At 36.7% G+C, this 25,434-nt stretch overlaps 1 protein-coding gene across 1 annotated transcript in view; it reads left to right on the top strand.

The window, feature by feature from the left end:
- Window positions 1–604: 604 nt before the first annotated feature.
- The window catches only part of PIK3CA (phosphatidylinositol-4,5-bisphosphate 3-kinase catalytic subunit alpha), a 69,426-nt gene continuing 44,596 nt past the window's right edge, over window positions 605–25,434 (top strand). The window contains exon 1 of the mRNA XM_014838359.3: window positions 605–1,025. The gene's annotated coding sequence lies outside the window, so the exon portion shown is untranslated. The remainder of the gene's footprint in view (window positions 1,026–25,434) is intronic.

Below are 25,434 nucleotides of genomic sequence, written 5' to 3'. Positions count from 1 at the left end.
CCAGAGTGAGTCAAAGGATTGCAGATGGCTATGGCTGTGGCAGTGCACTCCTCTTTCAGGATGGGCTACAACTTAACCTGACACTGGCAGAAGGATGCGCAGCAACGCTTTCTAAAACGCCTCCTTTCTAGAATCCATAACCACTTCTGGTTAGCCACTGATAGTGGCGGTTAGCCACCGCGCCCCCTTGTCTCGCCCCCAAAGGAGAGGAAATCTTATTTCCTCTATGGGCATAAAAGTGAATGAACTCATTTGCTCCCAGTCCTCCTTTCTATATCTCTACCCTAGCCCGCCTCCTGCTCGTAGAAACAGATATACGACACATCTGCCGTCCTGGGATGACACCACACCCTCACTACCGCAAAACACGGAACATTAAACACACGCGCGCCAGAAAAACAGCCCAAACACCACCCCAACTTCGGGCGGAAAAGGACCGCGCAGGCGCACTAGCACCCTGTTGCCCCATTTGCCCACTTGCCCCTCCTGGTCTCTGCAATTTCACTTCCGCTCCTTTGCCCATCTGCTTCCGGGGCATTGTAGGCTCGGCCCCTCCTCAGCTCTTACCCTCCTCTGCCCGAGGAGGGGGGGAGTCGAGGGGGTGGGGAAGAGTTGGTTGTTTGTTTACACGATGTGAGCGGAAAAAGAGACCAATAAAGTTTATTCTGGAAACAAAAGGAAAAAAAACAGGGGTGACAGAGAACGGAGACGGGGGCGGGGGCGTGTGGCGGGGGCTAGCGAGGAGACGGAGCTAGAAGGAGAAAGCGGCAGTTCCGGTGCCGCCGCTGCGGCCGCTGAGGTCTTGGGCTGCTGGTGCCGCGGCCGCTGGGGCTGGGGCCGCCGGCGACGCAGGGCTCGGGCCCGGCCGGGCAGCTCCGGAGCGGCGGGGGAGAGGGGCCGGGAGGCGGGGGCCGTGCCGCCCGCTCTCCTCTCCCTCGGCGCCGCCGCCGCCGCCGCCGCCGCCGCCGCCCGCGGGGCTGGGACCCGATGCGGTTAGAGCCGCGGAGCCTGGAGGAGCCCCGAGCGTGAGTAAAGCGCGGTCGGGATGGGGCCGGGTGGGTGCCGGGGACTCGCGGGCGCGCCCGCCGCGTTGGGCGGGGGCCACCCGCCGGTCGTCTCTCGCGGCGTCGGCCCGCAGCGGAGTTCGCCCGCGATCGCCTCTCCCTCTCCCTAGCCTGCCGCTGGCCTCACCCAGATGCACGGGCGAGGGCTCGCCGCTCCCTCTCGCTGCTCCCCCGGCCAGCCGCCGCTCTCCGCGTTTCCTTCCTCTCCCATTTTTGGGGATGGGGCGGCTGGAGACTGAGGAAGTGAGCCCAGGGCCGCCGCCCCGCCGCGGTGGCTCGGTCCCCCGCGCCCTTGCACACCCACCCGGCCCGCGGTGGCTGGGCTGCCGGCGCCGAGCCGCGAGCTGTGCCTGCGGGGCTGTCACGCCCGAGGACTCCGGCCCCGGCGACCCTGCGTTCCCTCGTACTGGGTTTAAATCGCCCGGCTGGGGCTTGGAAGGAAAAGCGCTCCCCCCACCCCGCAGTTCGCCTCCCACCCTTCCTCCCGAGGTTGTTTTTTTCCTTTCAACCGAGACAATCAAACGTGTTGGATCTTTCATTCATAGACCTGCGTCTGTGTGATTTGGGTCTTTGCTGAGGCTGTTACGCGATGCCTGTTTCATATCTCCTCGGTGGTTCGGATAAGGCAGGGTAGCGCCCAGCATTGGGCGATGTAAACAGCAGACGTTCAGCCAGGGTGTTTTGACCGCGACTGGAGGGGTTTATTTTAGGATGCTAAAGGAAGAGTGGTGGTGGTGGCTAGTTACCAGACTTGGGAATCGAAAGCTGTTTTCTTAGATGTCGTTGACTGGGGAGCTGTTTACATAGTTAGAGAAAGGGTAAGGGGAGCGCAACCAGAGGGGGCTTTGTAGAAAAAACAGCCTTCATATTCTTTAATGAGGTGGAGTTGTGATTTCGTTTTGGTGAAGCTTCCTCATTCCAGCACTGCGCCTTTGTGCACATGCAGGACATGGTTTTGCGAGGTGATGTTTTGAATCTTAGTTTGTGAGGCCTGTGAGAACCCTAGAAAACTTGGATAGGTAAACTCCTGGTAACTGAAGTCACTGGGTGATTTCTAGGGCCACATTTGAACCACTGCGGGCAATACTGGTCTCATGTTTTCCTGCTTAGAAACTAGGTTCTCTGGGTATTTACTTACATTGCACCGTACAGAATTTATGTGCTGGTTTACGTGTTGTTGGGAAAAGACCTGGAAAATGCTTAAGATATTATGTTACTAATTTAACATGTATAAATCGGAGCACTTTGTGTCTTTATTAATGGGCTCCCGAAGCAGCTACAGTGTAGGAATTTGTTAATATGTCCGTGTGTTCAAGTTTTAAGATTTTTTTAACTGAAGCATTGAATTCTGGTTGACAGCATAGATCTCTATCTAAACATCACATGTTCTGGAAAATTTTAATTATCAGATTAACTGTTCTGCAGTGTCATCAGCCAAAATTATCTGAAGAGGGCCCACTGGGGGTGTGTGTGTGTGTGTGTGTGTTGGTGTTTTGTTTTTTAAGTTTTCTCACCTCGTGTTTCGGGATTAAAAAAAAATTTTCATCCTTGACTTTTTTCAAAAGTTTCTTATGGGTGTTTTATCATTGTAAAATAGAGTGCTTTCCTATTAAAATTACAAAATAGGTGATTGAAAGAAATGATAGCACATGATACAGAATAGTCTTTTTATATATCTAAAATTTTTTTAAATTTTAAGTAAGTTGGATATAGCGTTAAAGAGATGTCACTAAATATGAATAGTATACTTAAACTGAAAAATTACTGCATGAAAGTGTATGGTCTCATGGGGCTAGATATATCTAAAAGGGGGACTGTAAAAGAGCAGTAGCTTTGCCTCGCTCTGTGCATGGAACAGCCCTTCTGGAGGCAGAGCTTCCTTCCTGTCGGGATAAGATCCTCTCCATACCAAATAAGTATCCCCTTAAAAAGAAAACAAAAAACTGAATTTGTAAATAAAATACTTATATAATAAGGTAGATCATAATAACTTTTTTCCTAAAACAGTTTACTTTGTGTGTAGCTTTCCTTATTAGTGCCCTTTACTGAATAAAGTATTTTTAACATTTGCTATTACCATTTAAAGGGCATTTGCTCTGCTGATCTGTTTATTTCAAAAGAGCTAACTTAATCCCATTTGATCTCTTTAGCAACTAGAGTAGCATTATAAGGATCAGTTCTCTATTTTATTATTTTAATATGTTGAATTCCAAGGTAGGGGTGGTTCTTTCAATGAAATATGTTTCTTAAGCATTATAAAAGATTTCGTCTCTGGTGAAAATGTTTATGATCTTAAAAGTTGTGCAGTTTTAGAAGCTAAGTCTTGGCATATCATGGTTTATATTAGCACAGTTATCAAGCTGTTTTATTAAGTGTTGTTTATCTTGAGCTACACAACAATCCTGTAGACAAGGCTGTATTACTACCTCTGAGAAATGACATTTTCATCTGAGGTCAGACAGGTGTCAGGTGACAGACTCATTGACAAAATCAATGTTTTCTGACTCTTTTCATTATGTCATGCTACCTCCAACCTGCTCCAGCTTGCTTTTTAATAGATAAAGAAACTGGAGTCCAGAGAAGTTTAATTACTTAAGATCACCTTTTCCCTTATTCGCAGTAATAAATATATACATTTAATTCCGTATATAGTGTAAACGGTGGTATTCAATCCTAGCTACATATTAGAATCATCCAGTTAGCTTTTTAAAAATACGAGTGCCAGCGTCTCATTCCCAGAGATTCTGATTTAATTGGTCTGAGATGGAGTCTAGACATCTGTTTGTTTGTTTTAAAGTTTGTTTTAAAGTTCCCCAGGTAATTTTAACAGACAAGATTGTAAAGCCCTTGCTTTCAAGGACCTTGCTTCTCTCTCTAGGTTCATCTCTGCTCCCTCCTCCTACAGCTCCCTTGACCTTTCCCTGCTTCATGTGCAAATGCTGTTTGCTCTTCTGAAACGTTTGCGAACTCCACACCTCTTCCTTAACTGGCTGACTCCTACTCATCTTCCCTATTATCTCCTTTGAAAAGTCTAGTCTGGGTCAGGTGTCCCTGCTTCCTGTTCCCATAGTATCTTGTACTCCCACTGTCATAGCATTGACTCACTGCATTGTAGTTGCCTATTTATTTGTATTCTCTAAGATGTAAATTCCATGAGAAGGATAGGGACTCTCTCTTTTATATACAGTTGTATTCTTATTGCCAAGCACAGTAGTCAGTACATAATAGGCACTTATTGACTGAATAAATAAATATGTTAGCAACATACTTCTTTATAATATGTAATAATTTATAAATGCCAGTTGAGTTTTTATTCTTGCCAAATACATTTAATATTTTTGGTCACTAAAAATGTACATCCCTAAATTTGCCACACATATGAATTTCATTTGGAGACAGTTGAGATGTTATAAATCATAAATTGTATCCAGAGTGACACTCTACCCCAAACACACACACACGCAAAATTGAGGATCGTTGTTATACACAGAACTGCACTGGAAATCAGGAGATGTGAGTTCCAATCCCAGTTTCACCACAAGTCTGTGTCCTTGGGCAAGTTTCCATCTCTTTGGGCCTCAGTTCCCTCATCTCTAACAGAGGAATCGTACTGAGTGATTTCCATCGTACTCACTGATCTAGCCTTAAAATCCCCTGGGTACTGAAACATTGGTTTTGGAATCTGAAGCACCTTGATTCAAAACCTGGCTCTTACACTTACTGGCAGGATTGCTTTGGACATATTTCCTAATCTCTATAATGGGCGTAATTACTGCTCAATAGAGTTATTGTTGTTATTGTTGAGCTAAATGAGATAGTGTAGATCCAAGAGAGTTTTTGTCCTAGGTCAGGTGCTTGATAAATGTTCATTTCCTTTCCTATTAGGAGGTGTTAGATCTCACGAGTGGACTTAGTTGAGATAACAGAAAGACACAGTTCATGTAATAAATCCTGTTTTCCACTTTGCTGACTACTAGCATTACAGGTGTGACTAGGGACCAAAAACGACTGTGGCTTTTAGTTTCGTTTTCTTAGAACCCCATTCCGCTGTCAAACACCCAGGTGTTAGTCACCCTGCCTGGGAAATAATTATACCTAGAAGTTTGAACCATGACAGGATAGCAAGTGCCAAGCTGTCGATATATCTGTAATACATGATATGGAGGAGGGGAGAGTCCAAACTGATGACGTTACAGCATCTCCAAAGATGAGTAAAATCAGACTTGACCATTCTAAAAGACGGGAACAAATTAAAGCTAAGGATGATTTATAAAAGAAGACTCAGAGATTTTGGTGAAATCTCTGTTAACCAAAGCTTAAAATTCAGAGACCATTATTTAGTAATTTCCAGGAGATATAGGAAATACATATACCTTTGGTCAAGACCAATTCCAGAAAGTAAGATTGTTCTCAACATCAGATTAGCAGTTACAGGTATCAGCATACTGAAGTTGTTGATATTTTTCTCTATTTGGGAGCCGTGTTTCTTAATTTTATATAGTTACCTTAGCCTTTATTTATTTGGTAATAAAGAGTAACCTTACACACAAAGTAGTAAGATCTCTCTGCTGAAGTTGCTTGATACTAATCTTATTTCTGTATAAATCAAATTGACTTGCCTGAGTTTTCCCTTAAGTTTATGTTTAAAGTGAATTGTATGTTATCTTTTTAGAAAAAATACTGTAATAAAAATTAAAAACTGTGGGTAGGAGAAACTAAAGTCTTAGGGTGTGAAAAAGAAATATGAGGCAACACATAGTGAGGTCTGAGGATTCAACCTGAAGACTCGAGATTTAAATCATTCAAAAAGGTTATTCAACTTTAGATAGACTGACAGTGTCATATAGCTATATATATTATTCACATGTAATCCTTTATTATATGGATCAATTGATCCTGGTTAAGGAATTTTTAGTGTTCTTTCTCCCTCTCCCCAACTATATAGTTTGGGGAGTTTAAAGTTAAAATGCTCCAATAAAGAGTTTGTAAGTTTGTAATAAAAGTGATGGCTTAGAGCTTTTTCTTCAAGTTTACTATTTCTTAAAGTGGACCTGTTTTTAGTATGGATTCTAGAGCTCTGGTCTAGACGGCGGAGGGCCTAAACTCCGATCCCAAACCACTACTTTCTATTTGTGTGTGGAGGAGAGGAGGCAGATTTTATCTCATCTTTGACTCTCTTTCTGCATGGATACAATAGGACTTGTAATATGATGCTTGCTAAGTAACTCACATAATTAATGAGATAATTTAAATGATCCCAAATTGCATAAAATTATTTACGGAAAAATGTATACATACTAATCATTATTTTAAACTTATATCTAATACAAGAATAACATGTTTCATGTTTGGCCTGCAATTAAATACTCATTTATGCTGTGTCATTTTAGTAGTTAACTTGATAATTTATCTAAATTACACTCATTTATAAGAGGTTAAGTTTTAGTAACTTTTAGCATATAATTGTAATTGTTACAAAGGAGTCTTTGTATCAGGGCCAGCATTGCCATTTGAAATAAATGTTGGATTAAAAAAAATAGTAAGAATTCTTAGAGACCATGCTCATTTAGTACACTTCAGATTTTAAATATTTGTGTAGTAGAAGCCAAAGAAGTGAGTGTTATAGTGTGAAAAAAGCTATATTAGGATAGAATCGTTCTGCTCTGATCATAACTGTCTTGTCAGATTAGTAAGATTGATTGGAGAGATGCATCTTATAAAGTACTATAGAAATTTAAGACAATATTATGAAGAGAGTTTTAACCATAAGTGTTTTAACGGGAGGAGACCATGTTTGTGTTCATTCTTGTAGCTTAGCATAGTGCCTGAATGTAGGTGACTAGTAAATATTGATATTTTTTGCAGTAGAATCATAATTGGAAATCAAAATACTTAGCTTTCTATCAGTTAGTAGCTATATACTTGAAACTATATGAAAAGTAGGTCAGTTGTTTACTTGGTCATTTGTTGAGTATAGATTTGAAATATATAAGAAACACTTTTCTATAAGTTGTTAGTTAACTAGTTGCATACTTCTGTTGATATTTGGAGACATTTTTAACAAAGATTGATATGTTAAGGAGAGGCTGTGTCCTATAGTGAAAAGAACACTAGATCAGAAATCCTAAAATCTGGGGTCTGTACTGAGCTATTAACTACCTGTCGGCCTTAAATCTTGACCTTCCAGCACTTGTTTCTTCACCTGGAAAATTTCTAAGATTCTTTACAATTCCAAAATTCTGTGAGACTCCTAGTATTTGAAAGTCTCTTTCTGATTTCAGGGAAGAGTAAGTAAGCCATTTCCTAGATGGAGGAGAGTTTATCTCAGTTTGTTGTATTTTCAGAAGCTGAAATCTTTTTGTCTGCCTGTTTATAAATTTGCACATATTTGAAGGCCCTTGTGTGAAATTATGTGGCAGAGAAAAACTGTCATCAGAATAGAATGGACTGGAAAGATTTTTTTCCTTCTTTCTGAAACCGTCAGTGACTGGAGAATTACTGCGGGCATGGCCATTTTGGTTACTGGCACTGAGAGAGCAGTTAAATGACTGACAGGCATTGAGAGTAGATCATCCATTGCATACCAGTTGCCAGGGTTATGAAGGCCAGCAGAGCTGTCACAGCACCCTTAATAGCCACTGGCCACCATCCTTACTTGTTAAAGACTTCTAGGAAAAAATGTTCCATAATTTCCCTTGGTAACCCATCCCACTAGATGGTTTTCAGAAAGTGTGTTCTAATCTTAGAAACATAATTCAAGAGGCATTTTTTTCTAGATGTATCCTCTGTTGCGCAGACAAGTATATGGAAAGATGACAAAAATGATTGTCCTTGATCGGAAAGCAATGGTGTTTACGTTATTGATTTGTTCTTTCTATAAATGTCCAAATTACCTTCAACTTTTGAATTTTTTTTAACCATCAAACTGTTCAGGTCATGAGATATTTAGAGTTATTTTGAGTATGTACTCATTTTTCAACAAGCTAAGCAGATTGTGGCTTATTTTTCTTTGACAGATCGTGCTTTTCCAAGTACTTTTCTGATGGACTTATTGCAGGTCTGGACCTGAAAGTACCATTACATTTTGAAATAATTGACTGCTTTTAGCCTAAAAATGAGTGAATTGTGGTTTCTTTTTCCTTAGGAGGTTAACTTCTTGGCAAGGCCAGAAATCTTGGAGTTTTTTGCTAAGTAAGCTACTATTCTGTGATTATAGATTTATGGAGCACATCATCAAATGTAAGGCAGCATCAATGGGAAGAATTGTGGGGAAAAAGATTGAAATTAGGCCCTACTATGAGGTCCAGTCTGAAATCAAGCCATACATGACAGCAAAGAGAGGAAAAATTACATATTCAAACTGCCGTTTTTATACTTATCATAAATATTACTAGTAACATTATTTTAAAGTTATTTTCCATATGATGATTCCTTAAAATCTAGTGGCTATTATTATTTGCCATTGAAACCCTGATAGGCAGCATCTTAAAATATTTATAAAAATGATATTTGTATTCTTTTTCTCTAACTACGTATCAGTTGTAAAAATTGAACATGACTTTAGTAAAGCAGTTTCTGTACTTGATAATTACACAAGTATATCTTAAAGCAATTTAGAATATTAGTAATTTGTAGACTGGTTGTTTCTTTGTTTTCTCTTTACTAAAAATGACCAACTTTCAGCTTTCTTAGTGATATTATGGAACTCCAGATTTCCTCAAAGTCACTTTGAATAATTTGACTGTTTCTTTGCAATGAAAGTCAGTTCTTTTTACAGCTATTCACTGTTCATGGACACTACTAATGTACAGCAAATGTATCTGCTAGTATACAACTATTAAAGCACGTCTAAATGTATCATGCTATGGTCTTTTTTGTTGAACATAAATTTGTTGAGTACATTCCTCCTGCAAATATTTTTTTCCCAGCCAAAGTGGAGGCAAGCAATCTGACAGCAGGACAGAATATTTGAAGTCAGGACAGTCTTAGAAGAATCCACAAATGTGGTCAATGTACTTAGGCTTCTTTAACTTTCCTTCTCCTAAATGTATGTCATAATGGTTAAGAGCATATACTCTGAAACCAGACTATCAAAATTACTGATTTCGTAACTTAGGGCAAGTTATTTAACTGTCAGGGTTAAATATTCTCTGGGTTAATACATATTTCCTGATTTGTAAAAGTGGGATAATAGCAGTACCTACATCATAATATTGCCATGAGGTTTCGGTGACTAATACATGGAAGCATTTGGAACAGCGCCTAGCACATAGTATGTGCTCAGTATGTGTAAGCTCCTTGAGAGCACGAACCATGTCATATTCATCAATTTATTTGGGTGCTTTAACATTATGTAGTGAATTGAATTCTGTCCATTCTTAGGATTTACTAATGGATCCAATCTCTGGAGAGCAAACAATAAGGTTGCCTTCTAACAAGCTTCTTGACATTACCGCTTGCTTTTTGTTCTATTACAACTTTTTAAGTTTCATTCTAGCTCCAGGAATCTGAATTCTATTTCATACCTCGTCCTAAGAGAAGTTAGCGTATGGAGATTTAGCTTGATAGGACTGAGGAATTCGTGGACAGAAGGTATTAAGTAAATGGATGTCCATTTTTCCCATCTATAATGAGCTTCTTACGGATTGATTTTCCCTGTCCATTCCTGGAATCAGAATCCCTGGCAGATATCTTCATAGCACTCTGCCATTGAAGCAGTGCTTGTTCGTGCTGTGAGATAGTTCCTTTCCCTGTCTTTCTTTATGCACTAGATAGTAATTGTTTCATGTTGTCACAAAGTCCCGATGTTACATGGCTTTTATAAAATTCTCATGTCATGTTTTAAAGCTGCTTGTGTCTCACTTGCCCGTTACACTTGCTATGAGGTCTTTATTGAAGACAGTATTTAACTTGTTTGTGTATCATTCTGTTTGTTACCTAGTTTACACTGACTGGACATTGTGTAAACCTTAAAAGCCGTTTATGTCAAAATAGGGAAAGCAACTCTGTGTTTTGATTATTCCCATCAGTTCAGTCTCTGTTTGCCTTTAATCACTCAGGTGGCCACCTGCGTCCTTGATACAAGTTTCTGTGGCATCATCTACCTGGTTTCAGTACTGTTGTTGGCACCTTATATAAATGAGACTGTTAGTTCATCTTTAAGTTTTTGGTAAATATATGTGAGTTTATGTTTTCTTACATCTTACTTTTTAGCAGTTTAGACTGCTCTTGATGGTCACACGAGGTGACTTATTTTTCTCAAGATGATGATCATACAGTCTAAATTTCTCATACATCAGATTAATAATAAAACCCACACAGTTTTAAAAAACTACATATATTGTTATTAATTTATATGACGATTGCTTTAGAAAGTATCTGTAATTTTTAGCATAATTATTCACCATTTTTCATTGTTACTTGCTTTTAAAGAATTATTAAGCATACTTCCAAACATTTTTTTATGCCTGTAAAACTTTTTTTACAAAGAACAGAATTTTGCCTCTTTTTGGGGGGGTAGTATGCACAGTGAAAAAAAAGATGACAGTGGGCTGCCCTTGTACCAACCAAGAATTTGTTGCCATACCATGTGGTTATGACTAACCTAGGCAGTGAAGTGAAGAGTTTACTTATTTTAAAATAGCATCACAAAGAATTAGAGCTGACAACTTATGGGAGAAAATTTCCTTAATTTTCTAAGTGTACACATCAGTATGTATATTTTGAGTTACCCCAAACCTAAATTTTAATATTATGAATCTGGGAAAGGGGAATGTTATGAACTTTGTGTATATTATCTCCCTTAATGCCCACAATAGCACTTTAGTGCACATGTAGTCTCTCTGTGTCACAAATTAGGAAACTGGAGTTCTACATCTAATCAGTACAGTGGAGTCTTATCACATGAATTCAACTAGTATACTCAGCCAAAAGTAAAAACAGAATAAAAGTAATCATTTAAATATTACAGTCACATCCTACTACTGAGCTTTTGCTCCAAAGTAGACATGAGATTAAAGATAGGAATTTGCTGTCGCCTCAACTGGTCTCAATATGCAAATGTGGGCATCTCACTGTATTGAATGTGATTCTGTTATTTAGACCTATAGAATGTTCTTAGAACATGGCCTCTATTACCAAGCGTCTAGTGCTGAACCAAAGAAACAGCAGTTTGTTCCAGTGCTGAAATAAAACAGCCATTTGTTTTAGACTTGCTGAGCAATTGTGTTGATTTCCAAGGTAGCCTGCAGGTATGGCCACAACAAACTATTATCTATGCATGTGTGCTCTCTCTGATACATGCATGCACATGCATAAACCCACACCCTTTTAAGTACTACATATATTTTATGTGTTACATATATAATTTTATTTGTATTCTAGATTGCTGTATATATATTATATCTTTATACAAAACATTTCTGTACAAGGTGGTATACAAACAAAATGTGCACTGTAATTTATGGGTGATTTAAGACACTTTTCAAGGAGAATGTTGACTCCCTACATCCAAAGACTATGTTTGTGTTGTTTGCCACTGTATAACTGTATACCCTGGGTCTAGCACATTGCCAAGGACAAGGTTTATTGAATAAATAGAGAAAAAATGTTTAATCACTCAGCTATTTATTTTTTTAAATGTAAATAGACATATGGCGATCATATTTTCTCAGCCCAGATTTTGAAGGCACTTTTGAAAAATCTCTTTCATTTCCCAGATGGGTTACTCTTAAGTCATATTAGAATAATATGGAAAATAGAATATTAGAAATTATAACTATTTCACAACGTCTGATCCTAACGTGACCACTGGAGGACTTACCATTATTTATGTTTGTTTCCTTTCTCCCATCTGTTGTTTTATAGGTATGTGGGTTTGCAAAAGGAAACTCATAGGCAGAATTTACTTTATGAAAACTGTGAGTGGGTTTCTGCTCTTTTGCCTAGAGAAATGGAAAGACTAGAAGATAGAAAATGTAAATAAGTAACAAATCTACATGTTACTTTCACCTCCTTATGTAATATTCTTCCCTTTCTACAAATACTGTTTGTGTGTCCTATCTGATCTGTGTGGGGAAGTGGAAGTTCCCCTGGAGCCTTGGAAAGAGAAAAGTATACCCTGAGTTGCCATGTGCCATTCTTTCTGACTGGCCAGAAGACATGACTTCTCTCCTACACTGGGGAGAAGGAAAGGTTTGATGCAGTGAAATGGGACATTTGCTTATAATTCCAGATCAGAACCAGATTATATAACCTGCCTGTTAACTACATGACACTGAATAAACCATTTATGTTCTATGAGCTTGAAATGTTGTTACTGTATAGCTAATAACTGAAATATATGTTTCCAGGGTGCTGTGTGCCAGAAATGAGCTTGTGCAAACAAGCTTTAAGAATGTAGAACCCCAATAAACGAGCAACTCTAAATAAAATAGGATATTATTTCAACAGTATATTAAGTGTATTTTATGATTGCCAAGTAGGAATTATTCTAAGAGTGCAAAAATGGCTTAATATGAAATTTTATAATAGGTCAATAAATCTGATGAGGGAAATAAAGATCAGATCAGTAAATATGGAAAAGAAACTAATAATTTCCTTTCGTTTCTTTAAAAACAGGAATGAAGAGAAATTTCCTTAACAAAATATATCAAACTAAAAGTTAAAGTCATATTTAATAATGAAACATTAGAGAAGTAACCATTTTTTAAAACGTGGCAACCCATTATTGCTACATTATTATATAACATTGTTTTGGAAGTTCTGGCCAATACAATAAGACATGAGTTAGAAAGAAGAGGAGTAAATACTGAAAAAGAAGCTGCACAATCCCATTTTTGGTGTGATATGATTGCATTCCTAGGAAAACCAAGAGTCAACTGAGAAATTATTAGAATTAATAAGACTATAGAATAACTAGATAAAATAAATACTTTAAAATCAGTACTTCTTTATGATAGCAATAATTGTTTAGAAAATATAACATAAAAATCATTTTTAACAATAACAGAAAATTTAAAATTATGTTAATAAGAAATATGTGAGCCCATGTGAAGAAACTATTGGGATATGGGGGGGGCGGGGGCAGGGGACAAGGGTGCCACAGGAGAACATTATGTTCCTGAGTGGGAAATCCAGCTATTACAAATATCAGTTTTTCTCAAGTTAATTTACAGGTTTAGCATAATCTTAATTTCTTAAAAGTGTGTTTGAGAAATTAATAAGATAATTCTTAATTTTGTCCAAGTGACTAAACAGCTAAAAATGAGATCACTGTTAAGTAAAAAACCAAGTACAGTGATAGAGAGCTAACCCTATAGCCCTATCAGATACCAAAATATACTGTAAAATTACAGTAAATAAAAGAGGTGGTTACTGGCATATGCATTGATAGTAAAGTCAGCGAAAAGGAGTAGAGATCCCAGAAACAGACATCCTAAATATAATCAAGGAGTCATCAGAAATCAGTAGAAAATGAAGACATTCAGTAAATGTTTTTATTAGAGTGTTAAATAGTTAGATAAACAAAGTCAGTTTGAATCTTTATCTCATCTTACATACCAAAATAAATTCTGGGTAAAGTGAAGAGTTAAGTGAAAGAGAGTAAATATCCTTATGCTAGTCTCAAGAAAGATATTTACCTGGATGGGGAGGTACCTTACAAACATGAAAGAATTGGAAGGACTCATGAGGGGAAGGTTCTTTACATTTGACTTTTAAATAAAACATTGACATTTATTCTGTCTTTTTCTCCCCCCCCCCCCCCGTACAAATGAACAAATTAAAAGATGTGCAAGCCAGGATTAGAAATTTGCAAGAATGTAACATATTATTTAAGGTGTTCAGATACTTTCAGAAACACCAATATCCATGTAGATGAATGAACAAAGAACTTGAGAAAACAGGTTCATTTACTAAAGAGAAAATAAAAGTATATGGGAAAATGTTTTTCCCTAGCAGGTAATCAAAGAAATGAAACTTTAACATGCGGTGATTATGTTCTTACTTTTTGAGTTAGCAAGAAGTTTTTTCTAATGTGGTGGTGTGGTGAAGGTGCCATAAAATGGGCTTGCTCGTGTATTTCTACTGGCATCTAAGTTGATTTGACCCTTTTGGAAAGCAAGTCAGGAATCTTTTTGCCTTTAAATTAACATACCTTTTGGCCGCATAATTTCATTTGCAGCATTATATATAATGAAATTTTAAAACAGCTTGGGTATTCAACAAGTAAACTGTGCTATGTCTCCTATAGAAATAGGTAGTCATAGAAGACTATTGTTTATGAAGAATTTACAATAATTTCAGGAAATGTTTTTGAGGTGAAAAAAGCAAGATACAAAATTATTATACTATATGAGCACAATTATATAAACCAAAGAAATCAACTAAAAATACGCATAGAAAAAAAGCTGTAAGGGAATACATCAAAAAATGGTAATAATTGTTGTCTCAGGTGCATTTTCTGCTGTTTTGTTTTCCTCTTTCATCTGTGCACCAGCATGTTAGTAGACACTGCAGTCTGTTCAAGTGAATGAATTTCTCTAATAAGCATGAGTTACTTTTACTTTGAAAGAAATATGAATACAGTCTACATCTAAGTTAAGAAGTGTGGAAAGCACTCTGGAAAGGAACCTAGTTAATAATACGTTACACTTAGATTTCCAGTTTTGAAAATGTTTTCACATTTCTATTTTATGTGATCCTTTTCTGTTAACATCACTGCTAGCGTAAGTTAGAAATTTGTCTTAACCTTGAGTCTGTCATCTCTGACCTACCAAATCCGACTGATCACCAGACCTTGAGTATTCTTTCTTAGAAATGTCTCTTGAGGGCCGGCTCCGTGGCCGAGTGGTTAAGTTCACGCGCTCTGCTGCGGCGGCCCAGGGTTCAGATCCTGGCATGGACATGGCACTGCTCGTCAGGCCACGTTGAGGCAGCGTCCCACATCCCACAACTAGAAGGGCATGAAACTAAGATATACAACTGTGTACAGGGGGCTTTGGGGAGATAAAGCAGGGGGGTAAAAAAAAGGAAGATTGGCAACAGTTGTTAGCCCAGGTGCCAATCTTTAAAAAAAAAAAAAAAAAGAAAAGAAGTGTCTCTTGATTTCATCTCCATCTTTTCTCATAGTCACTGCCTTAGTTGATCCTTTCCTGTACTACTGAAGTATCCCAACTCGTCTCACCACTCTTCTTCTCCTTTTTTACTTTCCACGCTGCTGCCAGAATTATGAAACTTGTAAACAACTAGCAGGATTTCGTGTATGTGCTGTAATAAATAGGCTCTATGGAAGAAAGCAGGGGAGAGATTGACACTGTTCCACACTCCTGCCAAAATATCAGCCTAAAACACAAAATTGATCTGCTTAAAGCTTAGTAATTCCTTGTGACCTACATTGCTGCTTCTCAAGCTTTAGGTGTATGTGAGAATCCCCTGAGGAATCCCCTTTTGCCATGGCTGCTCCTACCCAGTAACTTGCTCACCTGGCACACTGTCTTCAGCTTCTCTGTAATCTGTGTAAAGTATTCCTGGACTCTCCTGGGCAGAGTTGCTCTCTGCCTCCTCTGTGTTCCACAGCCTCTATTTGTTACAATACATACATACTAACTTTTGCTTGCTTTTCTACATCTCTCTCTTCCTCAATAGACTATGAGCCTCTTGAGGTCAGCTATGCCATTTTATTTCTCATATACCTCTAGTATAAGTCTGGCACATAATATTTGCTTGATAAATGTTTGTCATATGATTAACAGTCCAGTAACGATGGCCGAGAAGGAGTGTTTAGTCCCAATTTTCTAGTGAGGAAGATGAGGTCTTAAGAAGTTAAGTATTTGCTTTCAGTTACCCAGCTTATTGAGTCTAGACTTGAGACTTCTATCCAAGACACCTGGCTTCTTTTCTGTTTTTGGTCTTTCCAGGAAAGGTAAACAGACTACCACAGTAAAAGTTCACACACATCCCTTTTTAAGACTTTTTTTTTTCCTGCTTACATATTAGTTGATCTTTTATCATGTTTGGGGGAAAAGGTGTTTTAATAAACTTTTTCATCATATTCACACTTTATGAAATACTATCCATTCCTCTTGGGCAAGAACTGAATATTATATATTAAGCTATTTGTCTCTGTTTCATATCTGACCGCCTATACTTTGCTTTGTGATGCTTACGTGTATCCCTTGCAGAAACCGTACTATATTACCTAATGGGGTGTCCACAAATACTTATTTAATTAAATTCAGCTGACATTTATGTAGGTAGCATTTTATTCTGCAACCATTAAGACAAAAAGCTATAAATATATATATGTGTTCAAGTGGGTTTCCATTGTATTTTTTAAAGCTCAATTTCCAAAGTTTAAATGTGTTTAGCTTTGCCGTAGACTTCAGTCTTAAGGTGTTGATGGAAATCAACCACCAGCTGCAGAGTTCAGATCCAGTATGCCATAGAATACATCTAGCTATGGCTTAAACCAAATGTTAGCTATGAAATATTTAGTAGCAACTGTTCTTTTAAAAGAAACATTTTAGATAATTAGAGTCATCTTGTAATATCCTTAAACCCAGCTGTCAGCTTTTTACTTTTTCTGCCAATATTTCTGGAACTGAAATCAAGAAAATGGAAATTAGGGTACCACACTTTGAAGTACACTAAACACTTGAAAAACTGTTCTGTGGAATAAGATTTCCAAATAGAGTTTCTCAGTCAGTGTCTCAAAAGAGTTTTATAAAAATCAAATATCTATAATAACCCTCTCTAATATTAAGCTGAAATACATACATTAATAAATAATAGGGGCATTTGAGAAATTGAAGAATTGCCTCTATTAATAGCATTGGACTTATCAAAGTAAATTTGAGCATTTAATACCATTTTTTTAAATTTTCTGCTACTCTCTCTTAATTTTGTTACTATGTTTAATCAGCATCACACTATCCTTCCATTTTCCCTTTCTTTTGCTTTCTTTTTGCTTTCTTCTAATATACTCAAATCTCTATTTTCTATCACATCAACTTTCAATAGTATTCCTGATTCCCCACTATGTTAGACAATGATAATAGTACCCTATTTTTCCTTTCAAGTCCTCTCCCACCCTTCCACAGCCCGTCATATATACAGTTACTTTTTACGTTATCAAGTAATGGTAACATTCACATTCTATTTTATAACCATACTTAAATCCTCTGATGTTTTGACTGTAGGTAGATTTTAATAATTGAAGCTAATAGTATTTACGTTAATATGATTATGTAAAAATGTTTCACTCCACAACTAAGTAGAGTACTAGGATTGGAGTTTTTTTCTGTATGTTCTGTACACACACACATGCAAACATGCACACGCCACAATCAAATGGCATTTATTCTAGAAATACAAGGGTCATTTTAATGTTAGGAAATCTGTAACACACGTATAAACACACATTTTCTCTCTCTCTCCCCCCCCATCTCCCTCTCTCGCTCTCTTTTTCTCTGTTTCTCTGTCTCACACACACACAACTATAGTAAAATAGGAATAGAAAGCTATTCCTTGACATATTAAATAATAGCTATCCCAAGCCAGAAGCTTCAGTCAGGTTTAATAATGAAAGATTCACTTTCCATTCACGTTATAAATAATGCAAGGAACAATCAGTTGCTATTTTCTCACCTTTTTTGTGTTGGTGTACCATACTTGTACAGTTAGATAAGGGAAAGAAAACAAGTATAATAAGAAAGGAGGAGACAGATTATTGTTTGCAAATTTTACTTTCCATATCCATTTCTCTTTCTCCTAACTGCCCACTCATATCCTGCCCCTCAAAGTGTAACCAATGTTAACAAAGTGATTAATTGTAAGGGAGAAAATGAGAGGTATATAAGAATACATGTTTATATATACTTGTTAATCCAGATTTTTAATTTTATTAGTATAGAATTGTAATTAACACTTTTTTGCTTTAATGTCTTCTGAGTCTATGATTATATTCCCCTTTTAAATTTTTATTTAATTTTCATCATCAAAATAAATACATCTTCCAGTACTCACAGTATGAGGAGGTTAGGTGATTCCTCCTCCATAGAAAAGAAGCATAAGAATGCTGGAGTAAGTATGTTAATATCAGCTAAAATATATTTTCTTTAAAAAAAAAGTACTAGAGACAAAGAAGGACATTTCAAAATTATAAAGGAATGAATACAGCAGGACAATATAAACACAAATATATACGCACTTAATAACAGAGGCAAAAAATACATGAAGCAAAAACTGATAGAATTGAAAGGAGAAATAGGCAGTTCAACATTTAGAGTTGGAGATTTCAGTACTCTTCTCTCAACAATTGGTGGAATAAGTAGACGGAAAAATAGGATATAGAAGACTTGAATAAGGCAATCAACCAAGTTGACCTAATTGACATCTACAGGATACCACACCCAGCAGCACACTCACAGTGCATTTGAAACATTCATCAGGATGAGCCGTATATTGGCCCACAAACATAAAATGTGTTAATAAATATGAAAGGATTGAAATTATGGACTGTGTTCTGCAACCACAAAGAAAGTCAATTAAAAATCAATACAGAAAAACTTAAAGTCCCCAAATATGAGGAAATTAAATGACATATTCTAAGTAACCCACGGATGAAACAACAATTAACAGGGGGAATTAGAAAATATTTTTAACTGAATGAAAATAAAAATACAACATATCACAAAATATTTGGTGTGTAGTTAAAGCAGTGCTAAGAAAAAAATGTATAGCTTTAAATGCTTATACTGGAAAAGAAGGAAGTTCTAAAATCAATTATGTAAGCTGCTACCTTAAGAAGTTAGAAAAGAAAGAGTAAATTAAACCCAAAGTAAATAGAAAAAAGGAAATAAGGTCACAACAGAAATCAAGGAAATAGAAAATAGAGAAAATTAATGAAATGAAAAGCTGATTCTTTAAAATGTTCAGTAAAACTGGTAAACTTTTAACTAGAATGATCAAGAAGAAAAGAGAGATGTAAATTAACAATATTAGGAATGAAAGAATGAGTATTATTACAGATACTATAGATACTTAAGATAATAAAGGAATATTATGGACAACTTTATACCAATCAATTTGACGACTTAGATGAAATGGACAAATTCCTTCAAAACTACAAATGACCAAAACTGACTCAAGAAGAAATAGAAAATCCAAGTAGACTTATATAGAATAAAGAAAGTCAATTAGTAATTAAAAACCTTCCAACAACAACAAGAATCCACCCCCAAGGGCATAGCTGGTAATTTTTTGAAACACTGAAGGAAGGAAAAATACCAGTCCTACGCAGATTTTCAGAAAATAGAGGAGTAAAGAGAATATCACAGCTTATTTTATGAGGCCAGTATTACCTGGACACCAAAGCCAAAGTCATCACAAGAAAAGAAAACTAGCAGCCAATATTTCTCATGAACATAGACACAAAAATCCTTAACAATATATTGGCATATTAAATCTAGCAATATATAAAATGGATAATATATCATGGCCATGTGAGCTTTATCCCAGCAATGAAAGGCTGGCTTAACTTCTAAATATCAGTTCCATGTAATACACCAGTGTATTAATGTTGAATGTAATAAAGTTGAAAAACCATATGATCATCTCAATAGGCGCAGAAAAGATATTTGACAAAATTCAACACAAACTTAATAAAAACATTCAGCAAACTAGGAATTGAAGGCAACTTCCTCAACTCGATAAAAGATGTCTATGAAAAAAAACTAAAAGCATACTTCATGGTGTATGATTTTATGCTTTTCCAGTTAGGATCAAGAACAAGGCAAAGATGTTTGCTCTCATCACTTTTATTCAGCATTATGCTGGGAAGTTCTAGCCAGTGCAGCATGACAAGAAAAAGAAAGGACATGTAGAATAGAAAGGAAGAAGTAAAACTGTTTTATTCATGAGTGGCATGTTTGTGGAAAGTTCTAAGGAATTTGCATTTAAAAACCTAATAGAACTAATATGTGAATTTAGCAGGGCTGAAGGATACAAAATAATAAATGAGAATTACTTGTATTTCTATATAATAGCAATGAACAATCCAAAATGAAATTGGAAAACAAAACCACAATAGTATTATATACTTAGAAATAAATTTAACAAAAGATATGCAAAATCTGTACACTGAAACTACAAGATATTGCTGACAGAAATTAAAGAAGACCTAAATTAATTGAGCGATACTGCATGTTCTTGAATTGGAAGACAATATTGTTAGGATGGCAATTCTCATGAAACTGATCTATGGAGTTAGTGTAATTCCAGTCAAACTCTTGTCAGTCTTCGTAGAAATTGACAAGCTGGTTCTAAAATTTATATGGAAATGCAAAGATACAAAATAGCAAAAAAGTTTTTTTAGGTACAAAATCTGAGGACTTACAGTACCTGACTTTTAGACTTGCTATAAAGCCACGCTAGTCAAAATAGTACACTATAAGCACAAGGATAGACATAGAGATGAATGAAAGAAATTTGAGAGTCTGTAAATAGAACCATACTTAATATGATAATTGACTTTTTACAAAGGCACCAAGGTAATTCAAGGGGGAAAGAATAGTCTTTTCAAAAAACGATGCTAGAATAACTAGGTATCCATATGGATGAATAAAAAAAAATCTTAATGTCTTCGCACTAAACCCCAAAATTCATTCAAAATGGATCCTAGGCCTAAACATAAATGCTAAAAACATCATGCTAAATAAAAGAAGCCAGACACAAAAGATTACAGGCTGTATCACTCCTTTGATACAAAATTCTAGAATAAGCAAAACTATAGTGACAGAAAGCAGATTAGTAGTTACCTAGGACCTGGGGTAGAAGTGGAGATTGACGATTTGACTGCAAAGGGAGAAAACTTTTGGGGGTGGGTAATTGAAGTGTTTTGAATTATCAAATTTGGTTTTATTGGTAGTCTTCACAACTGTATACATATACCAAGACTTATGAAACTGAATTTTAAATTATACCCCAAATAAAGCTGAAATAAAAATAATACAGTAATGTAGTTTTAAATTACTACTGAAAGGTTAATAAAAACAGCAGTGTACTACCCCCCTTTCTTCCCATCCTCTCCCCCTAACTTGTCGTGTGTCATTCTTCAGGAAAACCACTTCTGATTATTTTAGCTACTACTCGTATGTACCACCTTGTAATAATGGGGTAACTGCTGTTTCTTGGCCCACCAATATTTAACATCCATTAATTTCCTCCTATAACATGTGATTTTTAACTCTCTTAATACCCTCCTTCATTATCGCATCATCCTGGTATATTTAATTTTTACTGGTTAAATCTACACTTACTGTTTCCATTATTATGACCATATAAATATTGTTCAGTAATGAAGCAAATAGTGCATATGGTTATATCTTTTCTGGTAACAGCTTTTTTGTTTTAATTAAATAATTGCCTCATGTTAGAAATTTGCCTAGTTACCATTGCATCTGAGTTTGTCTTCCCACAGGCTTCAAGCCATCTTTGTAATAACTTTCACCTGTGAGATCATTGGTTTGGTTATTTTCCTAAGATATCCTTCCTAGAGCCTTCAGTTTTTCTTATTTAATGTTGACTGTTCCCTCAGTCTTTCACAGCTGTTGTCGTAAGACTCCTCTTTGCTCTCATCCTGGAAATTCCCTCCACCTGCTTCCTGTGTTGGAGCCTTGATTTCCTGTGCCCTATACCTTCATGGTTTACTGCCTCATTTACAGGAGCATATCCTCTAGTGGCTTCCTGAAAAGAGGTAACTGAGAGGTAAATTTTTTGAGATTTTGGATACCTAAATGTGTCATATTCTACTCCTACAATTATGTGGTATTTTATATGAGTGTGGAATTCTAGGTTGAAAATCACTTTTACTCAGAATTTTTGAAGTATTGCTGTATATCTTTTAGCTTCCAGTTTTGCTTTGAGTGGTCCAGTGCTGTCCTGGTACCTGATCTTTTATTTTTTTCTCTTTGGGAATGATGATCTTCTTTCATGCCTGGTATTCTGAAATTTTATGGAGCCGTACTTTGGTGTGGGTCTTTTTTCATTTATTGTGCTGCGCACTCAGTGAGTCCGTGCTTTCTACAGACTCACATCCTTCAATTCTTGGAAATTTTCTTGCCTTACCTTTTTGATATTTTTTCTTCTCTATTTTCATTGTTCTTTGTGGAATTCCTACAAGTCATATATTAGACTTCCTGGATTGCCTTTTCTAATTTTTTTACCTTTCCCTCCTACTACTCATCTCTTTCTTTTTATTCTGCCTTCTGGAAAATCGCCTTGACTTTAACTTCAAACCTTCACTAGTTTTTTTTTTTTCAGCTTTTATTCTCTGATTGTTCTTAAGGTTCCTCCTTTCGTCAATGATGCAGTATTTTCTCTTAGAATATTTTAATTAGTTTCTTTGACATTTTCTTCTGTTCTATCATTCTGTTTCTTAGCACTCCTGGTTTTTTTTTTTTTCGTTGGAGACTTTCCTCAAATGCATAAAGATCCTTGGCTGTCATTCATATTTAAAGGACATTAAAAGCTGATTAAAAGCTCTGAGTATGAAGGCACTGCTCTTGGTCTGTTGGTGGTCTACACTGTAGAAAGTTCGTAATTGTTACAGTCTTTCTCTAGGTTAGTCAGTTTGGGGTCCTTTTCTGGAGAAAATCTAGCATCTCCTGTATGAAGCTGCTGCTATTTCCAGAGTTTTACCAAAGAAAGGGGTTTTGGGTCTCCTTAGACTTTCACATAACCCTCCAGTTTTAGTTTTATCTACTTCTATGTCTAAGTCCAGAGTCTCTTGAGTTTAGATTTTTTCAGAAACAATGCCTTCTGATTTCTGAAGAATGGGAAGTCATTGACTACGCTAAGTGGAGTTGGAGACCTGGAATTCTGATAGTTCCAGGTATCTTCCAGTCCTGAATCTTTCTGAGGTTCTGTGAGAATTGGCTTGCTTCTTATCTGTAATGACTTAAATTTAATATTCCTCACCTCATTTATCATTCCTTTTTCCCCTCTCTTTATGTATTATGGTTTAGGATTACAGTTTTCTAACTTCATCAAAGAGGATGTTTGTTTTTCTTCTTATTTAGGAGTGATTGGAGGCACAAAGGTCTTTACTCTGATATTTTGATTTCAGGAGTTCCCCTCCCCCTTTAATAACCACACTGTTCTGTAGCTCTTCCGCTTCCTCCTCGCTGTGTCTGGTGATCTATTCATATTGGTGCCTGCAGATCTGCATCATTCACTTTAATAGCTGTATAGTATTCACAAAATGCTTACTATAATTTATGTAATCATTCCCCTTAATGAATATTTTGGTTGTTTCTAGGTTTTGCTTTCATGAACATTGCTGTAAGGAATATTCTTTAACCTACTTTATGGTAAATTTTTACAAACATATCTCTATAATAAATTCCTAATTGTGGGATTGCATAGTCTAAAAATATGTCATTTTAAATTTTGAATCAGATTGTCAGATTGTCTTCTGGAAAGTTTACATTCCCACCAATAACCTAAGAGTGCTATCTTTGCAATAGAGGGTTTCATCATGCTTAATTTTTTTTCAATCTGTTAAGTGAAAAATGGGAATGTATCATTGTTTTTATTTGCATTTTTAAATTATTTCCTCAAGCTTATTATCTATCTAAACTTTTTTTCTGCAGACTCTGTATTTGTAATGTTTTCCTATTCATCTTTTTCTTACTGATTTGTCTGAGCTATTTGTAAATCACACACACACACGACAATTAGTCCTCTGTCAAATGTGTTGCAAATATATCTTTCCAGTTTGCCAAATCTTACAATTTGGTTTATGGTACTTCTGCCGGACCAAAATCTTTGACTTTTTAGTCATATTTATTCATCTTTTTCTGTATGGCTTCTTGGTATCATTGCAGTAATAATATAAATGAACCATAGTTTTCCTTTATGTAAACAGTAATCAATTATATAATGGAAGAGAAGAACCCATTCACAAGATTAACAAAAAGATCACTTATCTAGAAATAAACTTAATGTAACCATGGCAGAACTTACATGAAAAAATCTTCCGAAACTCTACTGAGAAGGCAAAGATTTCTTGGAGAGGACGCAAAAGCACTAATCATAAAAGAAAATTAGATAAATAGGACTTTATCAAAATTAAAATTTTTGCTCATCAAAAGACATCAGGAAAATGAATAGACATGCCAGTATTCTCAGTAATTATAAGTGACAAAAAACTTATATCCAGAGTATATAAAGAACCTCTGAAATCAACATTAAAAAAATCAACTACCTAATATAAAAAGGGATAAGACTCAAACAGATATTTCACAGAAGATATACAAATGGCCAATAACCACATGAAAAGATTTTCAGCATTGTTAGTCATCATTAAATGCAAATTAAATGTTTGAATTTCTTTTTGCATATGCATTTTGCATAAAATGTATTAATTTGTAGAGCTCCTACTTCATACCCATTAGAACAGCTAAAATTAAAAAACTGATAGTGTTAAATAGTTATGCTAAAATTAAAAAACTGATAGTGTTAAATAGTTATGAGGATATAGAGCAACTGGAACTCTTGGTTATTGTTGGTAGGAATGCAAAATTGTCAACCACTTTGCAGAACTGGTAGGCAGTTTGTTATAGAGATAAACATAACACTTAGTGAATTCAGACCAGGTTTGATGGTTTGCTAGGAAGACTCAGAAGACTCAGCATGTAGTCATACTCATGGCTGTGGTTTATTACAACTAAAGGATACAAAGCACAGTCAGCAAAGGAGAGGGTGCCTGGGGAGAAATCCAGGGGAGACTAGGCACAAGCTTCCACGGCTCCTCCCTCTCCCAGTGGAGTCACACAAGGTACACTTAATTCCTCCAGCCAGGAGTTGTGAGAGCATGTGTGAAATGTAGCCAGCCAGGAAAGCTCGTTAAACATTCATTGCACAAGCATTGTAGTAGAGGCTGATCCTTGTGCCCAACGCATACCCAAATCCAGAAGGAAAACAGATATTCAACATGACCCATGTTGTTTTCGTAAACAGTTTAGGCACAGTGAGCCAGTCTTATCAGTTAGGGGGTAGGAGTCTGCTCAAAATTTAAGATCCAAGTTCCCAGACACTAATCTAGGGCCAGCTTTGCAAGCAGGTCTTTTTTTTTTTTTTTTTTTTTTGAGGAAGATTAGCCCTGAGCTAACTGCTGCCAATCGTCCTCTTTTTGCTGAGGAAGACTGGCCCTGAGCTAACATCCATGCCCATCTTCCTCTACTGTATATGTGGGACACCTACCACAGCATGGCCTTTGCCAAGCGGTGCCATGTCTGCACCTGGGATCCAAACTGGGGAACCCTGGACTGCTGAGAAGCGGACCGTGCGAACTTAACCACTGTGCCAC

The sequence above is a fragment of the Equus asinus genome, chromosome 5 (assembly GCF_041296235.1).
Source record: "Equus asinus isolate D_3611 breed Donkey chromosome 5, EquAss-T2T_v2, whole genome shotgun sequence".
Classification (NCBI taxonomy): Eukaryota; Metazoa; Chordata; class Mammalia; order Perissodactyla; family Equidae; genus Equus; species Equus asinus.
This window is presented reverse-complemented; position numbering and strand designations above follow the sequence as displayed.